Here is a 16,046-nt window from a genome sequence, read left to right on the forward strand (position 1 = left end):
TGTTGCTGTGGCCGTTCATCAATACTGCCTGTTGGTTGTGTAGTGCTTCGGTGTGCCTGCGAAGACGGGCAACCCGCGGTTGCAAGCTGTCAGTTTGGTTGCTGATATTCTAGGCGCCATGATGTCTGGTGGAGAAGGCCACAGCAGAATCAGCAGCAAGACTCCAAGACTTCATGGAAACATAGTTGTCGTAGTTCTTAAAATAGCCTTTTGAAGTTTCTCCAGCAGCAGAGGTTGCGAGGTTGTTCCATCTTTCAAAGCCTTTCCTCCAAATAGAGATAATGGACTTGAAAGAAGAGGTTTCCTTGCAAACGTATAAAACTGCAACCACCAAAGAATTTTAGAGTAAACATGTCGAAGAAAAATAAAAAAATTGCAAAAAATTAGCCGTTTCCTATGTTTAGCTCCACATGTTTGTGAAAGAAACTTCACGCTCTTCAGAAAATAATCAGATAGCAATGTTAAAAAACATGTTTACTATTTTCTATGAACTTCACTTGGTTAGATGCCTTAATTATTGAATAGCTATACAGAGAATTGTGTGTTCCTGTGACATTATTTGAGTAGAATAATGTAGTAAAAACACACAGGAGGAGGTAGACAAACATGTTTTAAGAAAAAAAATGATTTGTTACATGGCAAGTTGCTCTTCTGCACTACCTTTTTTACCAATACAATGATTATATATTCTTGTTACTGGAACTATTTTCTAGTGCATTTTTTTCTGTTTAGTGTCAAGCTTCTTGTTTTTGAAATTCACAGTAGTACTGTAATTGTTCACATCAAAGAGAAAATACTATGAAGGGACGATGGATAACATGAAAGGCAGAAAGAAAAATCTTGCACTAATAGCGATACTGCAAATGTAGTAGCTGACACACAAATTAGCCTAGTGGCAACAATCTGAAGATAGCCATGTGTAACACTACACCTCAGATAGTCACATGGAATGACATATGATTAGTTACCAGTATTATTTGATATTCTTAAAATTCAAGTAATTTATAGTTTGAACCAAGTCTGACTAAAATTAATTCTATAGTTTTAGGATGCCACACAGCAGCATTTCACTTTAAACAGAGAGTCAAGAAAGAGACACAACTGAGTCTTCAATTACTGGGCTAGATATACACAACTGAGTCTCCACTTCCTGGGCTACTGAGCTACATAATGTGTGTTGCAATGCTTGTAACACCAAATGACTGTCCAACGAGAAAAATCTGAGAGCCCAGCAATGGCTATGCCAATGTGGGACACTCCCCCTAATGTTGGCAAGTCAAAGTAGCATCTTTTTTTCGACTGTCTGCTGTTTCCTCACAGTGTTAATCTTTTTAAATAGAGACCTGAAAAAAATAAATGCAACTATAGATGCAAATTCTAAATGTGAAAACGCAAATTTACCTACCAGATGCTGTTTCACAGTGAATTGTATCCAGATGAACTATTTTATCCAATATTGTAGGAAATAACTCTATTTTCTGTAAATAAAAATAAAAATGGAACCAATGTTTAATGACTGGTATATCACATCATCCACTGAAGCCTAATTTGGAAAACTGTAAAAACGCGTTTGCCAAATAAAAACTGCACAAGTGCAACAACATATGTTCTGGTGCCACTCCGATTGCAGGCCGCTGCATGGTCCGTATAAAACGCAAGCACATGCCACGCAATGCAATTTTGTACCCAGCCACAGGACCTAGCGCCTTAGAGAAAGGAATGACATATGTTCGCCTGTTGACTTAAGTTCAAATCTGGCATAATGTGGATACTTTAATGAGGCAGTTTTAGGAAGAGCGTGTTTTGAATGGTGGGGGTGTCAAGTACCGGTAGAGGACAGGCCTGAACTATTTCATTTACGATATTGCCAACTCAGCAAATTATTTGCAGCAGCTGTTAGCAAATGCTGTGTGTTGTGCAGCACTTTTTTCTTCTTTTTCTTTTTGGGTTTTGAAATAAGTGAAGAGACTAACACTGGTCCATCACAGTGTTCAATTACAAACCTCACAACACCAAAAGGGATCAGCGACCCTTTTTACCGGGTGTTGGCTGCTGCCCTGTGAGGAGAGTTGGGCTTGTTTGCCCACAACATTCCTCTCCCCTCTGGTGGTCTTAATTCTAGTTTCTCTACACTTGTGACTGACAGCCAGTTTATAGTGCCCGCACTCTGCGTGACAGAGAAAAGAAAACAAAATGACAAACTGCCTATTGGCTTCTGTCTCGGGTTCTTCGGCCGACGTTCATCTAATGATTTTTCTGATGTTTCATCAGCACGAGTGGCTGGCATTGTCAAAGCTTCACCCTCCATTGCCGGTGGTGAACTGGAGGCGAGCTCGCAGACTATATGTACCTGGCGCGCCAACGTCCGAGGGCTTCTCCGCGGTCATTTCCGGTGCGGTTCTCCTCTTGCTACCTGCGACGGTCGTTCGTTGCAGTACGGGAAGCCAGGATACGTTTACCTTAAGGCTTTCCTCTTTCTTGTTGAAACTGTTCGCGTGTTTTTGGATTTCTACAGCTTCTCTGAACAAGCGCGTGTGATAGTGCTTCTCTACAGCCAGAACTTCCGTGTCGGCGAATTTTATTACGTGGTCGGTCTCATTCAGTGCGTGCTCTGCCACGGCCGATTTCTCCACCTGCCCCAACCTGCAATGTCGCTTATGCTCTTTGATCCTGGTGTTAATGGATTGTCCAGTCATTCCGACATAAAATTTTCCGCATGTGCAAGGTATACGGTATATTCCCGACATTGCCAAGTGGGTCTCTTTTCTCCTTCGCCGATCTAAGACACTCTTTGATCTTCCTTGTCGGTTTGAAAATCGTCTTTACGCCGTGTTTGCGCAATATACGGCCGATTCTGTCCATCACTCTGGGAATGTATGGCAGAAAGGCCGTACCCGACATTTCTTTTTCTGGTTCCTTACTTCGCCGAGTGTTTGGCTCTGTTACACTTCTAATGTAATTTGTGGAGTACCCATTGCTCCTCAGGATAGTTTCCAGGTGTTGCATTTCTCGTTTGAGGTGTTGAGGCTCACATATTCGTCCTGCTCTCGTTACGAGCGTACTAATCATGCCTCTTTTCTGGCTCGGGTGGTGGTTTGACAGTTTGTGCAGGTATCGGTCCGTGTGTGTTGGTTTTCGATACACGCTGTGTCCCAGGTTTTCGCCGTCCCTTGTGACCAGCACATCTAGAAATGGCAGTTTCTTGTCCTTTTCTACTTCCATGGTAAATGCCTCCAGTTCACCACCGGCAATGGAGGGTGAAGCTTTGACAATGCCAGCCACTCATGCTGGCGAAACGTCAGAAAAATCATTAGATGAACGTCGGACGAAGAACCCGAGACAGAAGCCAATAGGCAGTTTGTCAACAAGTGGCCACGAAAGCCTTAACAATTTTGTGAAAACAAAATCTTTCAACGTAATGTATTTCGACAGCACTTATATTCTTCCTGTAGTGTGCAAATGGAGTTACTTTCGTTTCTATTTCTACACTAAATGTGTTGTCAGTTCTATCTGTAGCACTGTCAAGTATGGGTTCGCACGACTATGAGTTTCCATCAAAGATATAAAATAATATTCTGAAGAGTTTGTAACTATCGAATTGGGTGGGAAGAGAAAAGTAATGTCAAGAACTTCTAAAATCTGAGAAGCTTCTGCTTCCCAACAGAAAGTATCATTTTTTGAAAGCTTAAACAGAGCCAAACGAAGAAAACTAGCAAAGACCATTTCAGAAAAAACTTCTGAAGTTTTCGGAAAACAAACAGTTCAGCCAAAATTTCTCGAAAGAATTATTTTGATTTTAGTCTCATTCCTTTCTTGTGCTGATTTATCCAATGGCATGATCGCTAAATGAAGGAAGAATTACATCTGTTATTTGCTAAGACATCTCATGTAGGAGCCCATCATCAGTTTAAGTGGCTTGTAAGACCTTCACAGTTTAGCAGAGATCTTTTTACTTTTTTGTGAAACAGACTGTCCCACCCCCAACAATAAACACATGATCTTTTCATCCACTACGCCCCCGTATTATAGCATTTCAGCAGATTGCAATCCATTTTGGTATCAACGTATCTTGGTGAAAACCTCCCTCAATCTCTGTTTTCAACAGATTTTATGTTACGCTAAAAACGATCCCCAATGTTTGTTTGTTAACATACTTACGAGCGCCTCCCTCTATTGCTTGGTATTACACATACTTTTATAAATTAGGTCTTTTTTTGCTCTCTACTGCAAGCAAAGCATTCACTATGCCATATCAGATGCCAAACTATCAGCAATAGCTAACAGACTTCAAATGTCACAGCCCAGAAATAAACACACTAAGTCCATCAAACCATCTCCTTAAATTATATTACCAAATGAAAGACCATCACTTAAAAAGCACATGCTCCCCATTCACAATAAGCAAATAAATGGAAAGTACAATTTCCTTTCTCTACATACACAGTACACTTCAGTTTATGGAAACAAGAGAGAAATATAATACAGCTTCCAGGTTTGCCACTCCATCTCAACCTGGTTGTAGACTTGTGGCAATGGTTGAGGCAAATATGCACAACAAAAGAACATCGATTGATCTGGTGGAAGAGAAACGGGGGGGGGGGGGGGGGGGGATTCTCTTCATCAAGTTGTGGTTGTGTGTGTGTGTGTGTGTGTGTGTGTGTGTGTGTGTGTGTGTGTGGTGGTGGTGGTGGTGTGTGTGTGTGTGTGCGCGCGCGCGCGCGTTGAGTGAGAGAGAGAGATTGGGGGGAGGGGGACTAAGGCTAGGGCTAACTTTCACACTAACCCATTTTACACAACACAATGCGCAAAAATGCAAAATGATATAATGTAGCATAGCTTCTGGCAATATAAGCTGCATTATATTTGCAACTCAAAGGCTTGTAAGTCGAATAAATAATTACACAAAGGTTCTTACCATTGGAACTTAAATGAAAAACTGAATTTCTGTTCTCCACTTCATTAAAAGATAATTGCTCAAACCAAAAAATTACATACAATGATAAACAAATACTTGTTTATAAATGCCTATAACAACATTTCCCAATTTTTGGTGACAGGCAACAAATTCTGTACAATGACCACTGGAAAAAAAATGTATTTACAACAAATATTTCAGGATGGTTTCACAATTGTTTTTTCAGGGTAGGGTACATACTCAGTTAATTAACAGGATATCATTCCAAATCTATTAACAAGCAACACTACAGAACTACTCTGTTTATAACTTTAAAACACCAACTGAGTCCAGTGGGATTAATAAGACCCAGACAAACCAAAATCAGATTCTAATTATCTAAAAAACTTTTATGGAAATCACTTACGCAGCAGAGTACACTCAGTCAGGACAGTATAGTCAACTGATTAAAAATACATAGTGTAACTGGATTGATTTTCAAGTTCACATTCACAATAATAGGCAGACAAAATGCACAAAAAGTCTGCTAACACTGCCAAGTTTGAAGAGGGGGGAGAGAGAGAGAGAGAGAGAGAGAGAGAGAGAGAGAGAGAGAGAGAGAGAGAGAGAGAGAGAGAGCATAAAAGTGACATCCCACGATCAGATTTATTATAAATGCGAAAGCTTCTATAAAAAATGCATTCACAAAGTGACTGGCAAAATGGGAAAGAGCATAATACCATGTAAATCAACTAAAACAGAACACGAAGTCCAGCTGTCTCATGCCTCTATAACATTTTTCTTGTAAATCAATGACTCACCAATCATCCTTCCCATACGTTGGATAACTAAAAGAAACAGTACACGACAGTGAGCTACGGCAAAGGTTATTGATGTAATGGATTACTGATAGCAAGTAATTACAACAGCATAATTAATTAAACATGCACCTTAAAGTGACATAATTTACAGGTCCAAGAAGTTAAGACCAGATAAAGAACTATTTGTTATAAAAGATCCAGACAGATTAAACCTGTTTACCAGACCAAGACTCAACCTTGAACCATTTGTGAGCAATTCTCTACCTAAACACGTTATCCAAGCACGATTCACGACAAACTTTCAAAGTTTCGATTTTCTCAGTGCCTCTCCCCTACCCACTATTGTGGGAAATTGCTGTAGCCAATCTTTAAAAGTGTCAGTTCACATCACAAATACACTGTTTGTGAAACTTTTCTACTCCATAATGTACTTTGGACTTTCCTGAACATTTTGGTATATGATACATTAAAGTCAAACAATTGTGAGACCTTCAAATAATATTTTGAATGTTGACATGTGACTGTCAAATTTCGTGGCTACGCATATACTGCCACAGTTGAGCAGTCATATATTGGGAACTACACAGTCTAGAAGGCTATGGATTGCTTTGTTTTGTGCCTTTTGCTATGTCCCAGAAGTTGGCATTATGAACAAACAAATCAGTCCTTTGTTTCTGACACTAGTTTTCGTTGAAAGTATTGTGATTATCAGCTATTTTTGCAGTAAGCTAACTTCTATTGCTTTTTATATGTAAATAAAATGACTAAGCATAAAAGTAACTTCAAGAAATGCAGAAGAACAGATTAGTTCGTAAGCAGCAGTGTATAAAAAATTATGAGGGGACAAGTGGAGGAATGACAGTAAAAGGAGCAGTTAACATTATCCAGCATTCGCAGAAGGAGAGAGGTGTCAGATATGTGAATTACTTACGTGATGGAGACAGCAAGGCTTTCACTGCAGTACAAAACAGTAAGCCATAAGATGTTCCTATACAAAAACTTGAGTGGGCAAGACACGTCAATAAAAGAATGGGAACACATCTATGTAACCTAAAAACCAAGCTGGGTAACACAAAACTGTCTGACGGCAAGACAACAAAATGTACTGGAAGACTAATGGGCAAAGTAATTGATGAATTACAGGAATATTATGGGAAGGCCATTAGAGATAACTGTGACAATTTAGAGGAGATGAAAAGAGGTGTGTGGAACACTTTCTTTCATCAAATATCAACCAATGAAAAACCATGTCATGCTTTGTGTTGTGAGTTAACAAACATTGTGCTCCCATTTAAATACATGGCCGAAAGAGTCAGCCTTCAGGTATTGTGAAACAAACCCTGTCGTCCAGAACGGCATGCCACAAAGGGCACAGATTCACCACAAGAAGGGGAAACACACAAGCGTCTACTGAGGCCTAAGCGCTGTAGTGTGCGAGTGAAACAGACGAGAACCTGCGTCAAAGGGAAATTCAGTAGAAGCCTTTTGTGGCCAAGGAGAGGTAGGAGTGTTAAATGTGGCGGACCTAAGTTTGGCCACAAGGAGAAACATTTATGGAAACTATTTAATTCTGTAGTAATTAGGGAATTAAGCCACAGTAATTTTAATCTACCATCCTTTATAAATTTTCATGGTGATCCCAATAAAACTTGAATATTGATCATATCTATAAAATTTAGGATTTACTGTTAAAGTGAAATTCAAAAGTTTTTTAACAAAGACCTGAATGCTAAAATCTGAACACTTTAGGCGATCTTAACGATCGACATTTCATATAGAAGCGCATCACTAAAATGACAAAAGTTGTTCATATCAACTCTGTAACTTTATTTGTTTAAAAGATATAGTAAATTTAAATTATCAGTATTTTCAGTTAAGCATCGGATCATCATTTCCTCCACACAAAACACATTGAACGATGATAGCAAGACACCTTACTGAATCATTAAGTAACAGAATATTTGCTGTAAAGTTTAGTGCATAATTGTGTGAATCTATTTATTGCGCCTATCGCGACTCAGCATCTCTGCTATATGGTGAGTAGCAACTTTCCTTCTCTGGTATTGTTAGTGCATAATAGTTACTTTTGTTCTTTGTTTATCAGAAAGCACATTGGTGCAAGGCTACTGGCTGTGACATTCAAAGCTACGAAGGAAACTGTTTTGGTTTTATGTACCAGAATTTAACATTTATTATGTAATGGATATTATTGTTACTTTATTCAGAATGTGAAAGAGGTCAAGCTTTGATTATTTAAATATGTTAAAATGTAAAATAATGTATAATAAGCTGTAGCCAATCAGATGGACAGCCTCAGGAAATGGAACTGCCCTAGTCAGTTGAGCGGAGATGTTCAACACGCGGGAAAACGCAGCCGGGGACGGGCAGAGAGATAGTTCTGGTCTAGACACCAAAGAGTACAGTTCAGCTGGACACAATGAAGTGAACAGTACAGACTGAGACACGAAAGCGGACTGTCTGTCTTTAGGCAGCTAGGAAGTGAAACGACTTTGAAAATTTTGCGTTGTGTGGTATCACAGGACATAGTCTCTGAGTGGTAAGCAGCCATGCATCTGGTGTGAACTCTAACTTTCCGAGTAAATATCGAGGTGGAGTATTGGACTTGTGTTTCACAATGAGACTGTGAATGATCGAACTGTGTCAAATGGATATGCGCTCGAGTGTAACAGTAACTCTAAACATGACCACTTTTGCTATCAGTTTGCTTTCGGAATAAACATTATTCTAACCAAATCGCAACTGAATGGCCTACATCTTTTATGGGTAATTAATTTAGTTCCCGATATTATTATTACTGTTTTTAATACGCTATGTTAACTTTGTATTTCGCAAACTTGCCATCAGCCAGACAATTTAACCAAAGGTCACAAGTGTCTAATTTAGGGCGTGTGATGCGACACGTGCGGTTCAACCCCTAGATGAGTTTGAGCCAAGACATTTCGACGAAGAGGAACCACATGTGAACCAGAACATCTTTGGGATGTTAGCTTGCAGTGTCCACCTCCACCAAACACTTGGTGTAAATATAGGCAAGCTGAATTTTCTGGCACCCTGCATGAATTTACACATAAAACATTCTCTTCCTTTTGCAGTAATGGAGGCAATCAAACCTATTTACAGAGATTTGGCAAATCTCTGAGCTACTAAAGAAGTGTTTACATGGAAAGACCCAGAAGGTGAATGAGTCCTTCAATAATGTTGTGTGGTGTTGTGTGCCTAAAAATGTATTTGTTGGCCGTATGACTCTAAAGTTACCACTGTCTTACGCTGTAATAACTTTTAATAGTGGGAACTATGAAAGACTTAAGGTTCTGGAGAAGTTATGGGTAAGATTTGGACAGAACGAAGTTAAAGGACTTCGGGAACTGGATGAGCTCCGTGTATGTGAAGCAGAGTTAGCTGCTCAGCAAATGATAAAAGAAGCAAGAAAGAAAAGGAGGAGGCAAGCACTGGGCTGTTGCGACATTGAATAAGAGACAGACTATGGACCAGGACAATTCTAGTGCATAAAAGACGCAGAAATGTAAGTCAGTATAAGAAATTGTAATTAAAAATGTTTTAAACCTCAATGTATCTGCACTTCATTTTTTGCAATAAATGACCCATTTTCAAAAAAATTCTGATAGTGGAGACATGAAATTTTCACAGCATGCCAAGTGAGAGATTCAACAAATATGGAACTAAAATAATTAAAATAACCTGAGTTGCTATGTCAAAAAAACTGAGTGTTTGGGGAAAAAACATGCCCCAGAATACAATTTAACTAATAATTGTAGTTCAGTGTATCTAGAAAGGTGCATTCAATAATTATAGAAAACTTTTGATGTCTTAAAAAGTTTCCAAGATAATAGGTCACAAAATTCGATAATTTAACAGGTCATATAATGCCCCTTAACAATGATTGTGTTACACAAATGGTAGAATCAACTGCAGGTACTAATGCAACAGTGCCTGAACTTATGTTTGGTTACATATTAAGAAAATCGCAATATTAAACCAACAACAATTGTGAGAAATACACACAAAAAAGATGTCACTAAAATTTAGGTAACACAGTTTTATGTCTGCCACCTTTTAATCTCTTATGTGCTCTGGATAGGCACATACAAAGAACTTTAACATAGCCAAAGTGACATAAAGAACAGCTACTTGCTTCACACAAGTGAAATGATTCAATACCAAAGCAAGTGCATTTCACTGGTATGTACTACTGACAGAGAACTGCCCTTTCCACAGTAACAGCAATTCATCATCAGGAGATAATTCATGTTCAGGAAATTAATTTTTTTTCTGTAGATGACCAACGACAGCAGGAATACCACAGTCTTTTGTATAATGAAGGAACTTCAAGAGAAGACTAAATCTGCTTTTCCAACATAACTAAATCAGCTTTCCGACAAATTTCAGGAGAATTAGTGTTTCAAGGTCTTCTTTCCTTGAATAATACACTTCGGAGTCCAGTTTTTGAATAATCGATTGGAGGTATAAAAAAACTACTTCTTCTACTGCTGCTGCTTTTACAGCCTCACTGTACTCATCAATCAACATTTTATGGTCATTTTCAAAAGACTTTCTTTCCAAATTACCCAGTATCTTTTCATTTGTTCTGATCTTTTTTGTTATTCCTTATCTGTAAATACCCTTTTAAATGCTTGCCATTCGTATATTTTTGATTTAAATCTTATTTTTATGTTTTCAGTTTCTTTAAATTTTCGATTTTGTTTTGCAAATCATCAGGATTAATTCTAGCTCTTCCGTATCCTCCCTGGTTTCCTCTACCCATCCTACTTGTGCTTAATGTTCCGAAGATTCTGTGTAATTTTTCTTGGTAATCTTATTCCTGGTGTCCCCATAAAGCGAAGAAAAAAACAGCAAGAGAAATCATTTTTTCCCTGTATAGCATCTAGAATGGGCTCCAGTTCGTTGTACACCACTTCACATGACACTATCCACCATTGTCCATCTTTCGGATATTTCTTATTGTTCTAGCTATTCTTATCTCTCCTTTCACGATTTTGTCGATTCTGTTTCTTTTGGGCAATGCTGAAAAGCGTCTTACTTCTGTATGTCACCTTTGATTGACGTTTTTATTTAGTTTTGACTGACAGACATTTTTTTATTGCACGTATATCATGTTGATTTTAGAGGTTTTATCATTTTGTTAATTCTTTCTCGCCATGCAGGTTTCTAGCCCAAGTTGTATGTTATAATTTCTCCTAGGTATTTAAATTGTTTCACCACTCTTAATTTCTCATTATTTACTATTATGTGGCTGATTACTAGTAGATCTGCTCCATTACCTCAGTCTTTTCAAATGATATCTGGAGACCTATGTTTTGTGGTATATTTTGTAGGCTGCTTATTTTATTTCCAGCTTCTTGAATGTTATTAGCTAGTAATGTAAAGTCATCTGCGAAATCCAAGGAATTTTGAAGTTTATTTTATATTCCTGGTTCCAATTCTAATGTTTTTAGGATTCTTCTCGAACAATTCCTGTATCATGTACTCCAGAGCACAGTGGAAATGTAATGGCACTAGAACTATCTCCCCGTCTTAACCTTGTTTTAGACACAAATAGCTCACAATATTTCTCCTCTGAACTTTACTTTAGATCTGGTGCTTGTTACAGTTAAGTTTATCATTTTTAGTAATTAAGGACAGAGACTGATATCTTGTTGTATCTTTATCATTGAAGATCTGCGGATACAATCATAAGCTTTTCTGAAATCTACAAAGGTTATTAAAAGTTTGTGTGTCTGTTTGTAGTAATCCATTACCAATTTTAAAGTGATTATCTGTTCTGAGCAGCTTCTCCGGGGTCTAAATCCTCCTTGGTATTCACCTATTTCCACTTCAGGTTAATTTTTAAGATTATAGAGACTTCTGGACATTTCTTTATAAGTGATCTCCAAAAGGAAAATTCCTCTACAGTTGTCTGGCAAAATCAAACAATGGAAAATCCAGGAAGGAATGCAACAATACCGTATTTACTCGAATGTAAGCCGCACTCGAATCTAAGCCGCAACTGAAAAATGAGACTCGAAATAAAGGAAAAAAATTTTCCCGAATCTAAGCCGCACCTGAAATTTGAGACTCGAAATTCAAGGGGAGAGAAAAGTTTTAGGCCGCACCTCCAAATCGAAACGAAGTTGGTCCATTGTAATATGAGACACAATTTAGGTCGAACGAATGACGATACAGCTACAGTAGTTTGGTTCGCGTCGTAAGCTTAGCAGTTAAGCTTTACCACGTAGCCATTGCTATGCGTCAGGCGCTCCGTCCGTATTTATACGGGCACCCTTCCTTTTTCACGTGCTTCGTCTGGTTTGAATCGATTGCTATTTTGCTTTGATCTGATAAATGCCGTTTTCTTTGTTATAGGTTTTTGCGTCACTCTTAAGCTGAAAATGCATTACTGGACTGTGTCATGCATTGTTTGTGCATTCTGATAGTGCGTGTTTACGGCCTGTCGCGGCACGCGGCATGGCTTGAGAGGAATCGTCTCATTAGCGAAACAATGGCAAGAGACTGCTATTTGTTGTTACTTACACTGCTGCTTTCTTTGATAATGATCAACAAGAATCAAATAATAGACTGCGTATGATAGAACAAGTTCTGAACGAGAGTTAGGCGAAAATTTTTCTCCGTTTGAAAATCTTTGTGGCCGCTTCTTTATTACATCAAATTCTGCACAGAAGTTAGAGTCATCTTAGATTTAAAAATCTAGTCACTTGCCGTGCTTCATTTCTGACTGTAAGAATAATACGAATATAAACATGACACGATACGTATATTCTTCCGCGTTTGCTGTTGTCTCACTCTAGTTTCGTAGTTTATTAGGCAGACAGGATTTAAATGAGATAGCAGCAAACACGAAAGAATACATGGCAAAATGTTTATATTCGTATTATTCTTATGGTGAAGAGAATACTGTATGTGATTCATATTTCATCAGGTTCCTATTTTAGCAACCATCTCTTCTCACGGATAGGAAAAAATTCAGAACTTAGAGTTGGCCATATTGACAAACATCCCAAACAGTCTTGCCAGTCAGATTTTCGTAATACACTGAAATTGTGCTACATTCGAAAATGAACAATACGGAATTTGTATTTACTTCGTTGGTTAATGTATGAAAATGCAGTGGTCGAAACTCGCGGCGGAGAAAATACGGTCGTCTTCCACTTTTTTTTTTTTTTTTTTTTTTTTTTTTTTTTTAAATTTATTTACTGACGCAGAGGTTTTGGCGCCAGTATTTATCTTTGTGCCTACAACGCATGCCTGCGTAGCGCTACATAGTACATATATTTGACGGCAGAAGTTAGTTGTGGCGGCACGTACCAACATTTTTCATAACTTCCGCTTGCTTTGCACTCGATTCTAAGCCACAGGCGGTTTTTTGGATTACGAAAACTGGAAAAAAGTGCGGCTTAGATTCGAGTAAATACGGTATTAGAGAAGGAAAGCTGCCACTCACCGTATAGCAGAGATGCGGAGTTTCAGATAAGTACAACAAAAAGATTCTCACAATTATAGCTTTCGGCCATTAACACTTCAGTGACCAAGCACGAGCATTGGACGGGCCACAGAACTGCTTCGAAACGACCGCACCCGATTATAGGTTGGGTGGTTGTTGGATGCCGCTCACAGCCTATTAGCCGTCCAGAAGCAGGCCGGTTACTGTGGTAGTGCTGCACGGAATACATGCCTATATGTCCCTTGACTGCTGCTCCCCTCTGTGTTCTGGTTTTAGAACTACGTCAAAAGAAATGGCAAGACACGCATAGCAGCTTCTGTGACACGCTGCGCCATTATGCATTGGTGTAACCGTGAGTTTCAAATGTTCTCGTTACTCTTTGCCGCTTTCTTGTTAATTTTTTAATTATTATTATTATTTTCAAATTATTATTATTAATTATTTTCAAATATGTTGCATTTTCTAAGTGAGAAAGAAATTTTAGAAGCCTTAGAAGAAGAATTGGATGATTCTGGTTCTGAGTGGGAAATATTTGAATGTGAAGAGAATGAAGAGGATTCAGATACAGGTAAGGAGCTGTCTAGTGCAGTTTTTCTTCAGTATTATTATTACGACTTATATTGCTCGAGTTGTTTCAGTTAGCAGAGAGTTTATTTCTGTTCGTCTTTTCTATCTTGCACAGGAATCTGATGAGACTGCATCTGTGCAGCCAGTGTTTATTGAACAAAGTACATCCTCTGTACACAGGTGTTGGCTGCAACACAGCTGTCTGTACCTCCAACAAAGAGGCAACGAATTTCACGAAAAAAAAAACCCCACTGATGCCAAATTAGGTCAGAAATTTGCTGATGATCAGCCTACTGTGCCACAATTTGTAGAGAAAAGTGGAGTAATGGTAGCTGTTCGTGAGAATTCCACTCCTGTTGGTGTGTTTTCGATGTTTTCCCCCGATTCCATAATGAAACACACAAAATCTGAAACAAATGGCTCTCCAAAGTCTGTTTATGACAAACTCAAAGCAACTTCCAGGGTAAAGCTTCACAGTTTTCGTAATTCATGGGTGGGAGTAAAGCTGCACAAAATGTATATGTCTTTTGGCATATTTATACACATGTGTCTTGTGAAAAAACCAAAACTGGCAGGTTACTGGTCTACCAACAATTTTATTTCAACCTCTTTCCCTGGTTCTGTTATAGTCAGAAACAGATTCAAGGCAATATTATCAATGCCGCATATGAATAACAATGCAACTTACATTCCGAAAAGTCAACCTCAGCACGACCCCATGCATAAAACCACAACAATCATGGATCATTTCTTATTAGAATCACAAAAATCATTTTACCCATCAGAAAACCTCACTATTGACAAAGGCATGTGTGGTTTCCGTGGAAGAGAGGTATTTCAGGTTTACATAAAAAATAAACCTGACAAGTATGGAATCAAGATGTTTATTGTGTTATTGGTTATGTTTTTAGATTGGAGGTATATGCTGGGAAAGGAACACAAGACAAATCCATAATACCATTATTTGAGATGTTGCTAGCGGATTACCTAGGAAAAGGCCACACTGTTTACATGGACAGATTTTATAGTTCACCAGCAGTATTCGATTTTCTGTGGCAACATAAAACGAAAGCAGTAGATACATGCATGACTAACTGGAAAGACCTACAAAACAACATTGTTTACAAAACAAACTGAAAAGGTAAGAGTCTGTGTCAATGAGGAGGAATCATCTGCTTTGTTTGAAGTGGAAAGACCTAAGAGATGTGCTATGCCTGTCCACTGTGCACAAATTGCCCAGCTGACACGTCTGTTCCTACAAAGGAAGGTATCAAAGCAAAATCAAAACCAGATGCCATTCTTGACAGTAATATTTACGAGGTCACTAGGTGTGATCAAATGATGCATTTAGGAGGAAACAGAAGAAGTGGAAGAAATTGTTTTCCACATGCTTATAATGGCTACAACAAATGCATTTGCCTTATACTGGGGAACCAGGACTCCTGCTCAAAGAAAGAGCTGCCATTTTTCCACTTTTCTACGACAAATCGGTGAAGGACTGATTCACGAAGGTACAAATTTGGCACTAGACAATGTTCCTAGTGAAATTCACAGTAACATTCTTCTAGGACGGCACTTTGTAGAAAAATTATCAGCCACTGAGAAGGAGCGTCCAACTAGTGTGTGTAAAGTTTGCTCTGAGAAAACAAAAAAATCTAGTGGTCAAGCAGGTAGGAAGGAAATCAGCTGGTGGTGTCCAGACTGCAATGTACCACTCTGCATGCCAGAATGCTTCAAAATCTTTTGTGAAACCGAAATCATACATTTGATGTTTGTTGTTATTAATTCTGTCATCAACCAATACAATTAAAATAAACCTTAAAGACTTTTTTTTCATAATATGTTTTCTGTTTCAAGAAATCTTGAATATAAATGTGCCAGTGACATTTCAAAAAAACACTAAAAATGGCTGATCCACTGGGCCAAGAGTGTGTCCAAACACACATGAACGTAACTCGCACACATGACTGCAATCTCGGGCAACTGCGTCGTTTCAGCTGCCTGAGACTGCAGTCGTGTGTGTGAGTTGGGTTTGCACGAGCCTATCTGCAACTCAGCATCTCCGCTATATGGTGAGTGGCAACTTTCCTTGTCTATAGTTGTCTGGATTTGCTTTGTATCTTCTTTTGTGTAGCAGATGGAATATAGCTGTAGTCCAATGTTCTGGTAGCTGTCCTATGTCCATACTTTCTCTATGCATTGATATAATGATACGATCAATGGTTCTGCAGTGTATTTCCAAAGCTTCGTATATGTTTGATCTTCT

General features: G+C 38.5%; 1 protein-coding gene across 2 annotated transcripts in view; it reads right to left on the reverse strand.

The window, feature by feature from the left end:
* The window catches only part of LOC126094482 (uncharacterized), a 110,429-nt gene that overhangs the window by 56,546 nt on the left and 37,837 nt on the right, over positions 1-16,046 (reverse strand). The window lies entirely within an intron of this gene.

The sequence above is a fragment of the Schistocerca cancellata genome, chromosome 8 (assembly GCF_023864275.1).
Source record: "Schistocerca cancellata isolate TAMUIC-IGC-003103 chromosome 8, iqSchCanc2.1, whole genome shotgun sequence".
NCBI classification, from domain to species: Eukaryota; Metazoa; Arthropoda; class Insecta; order Orthoptera; family Acrididae; genus Schistocerca; species Schistocerca cancellata.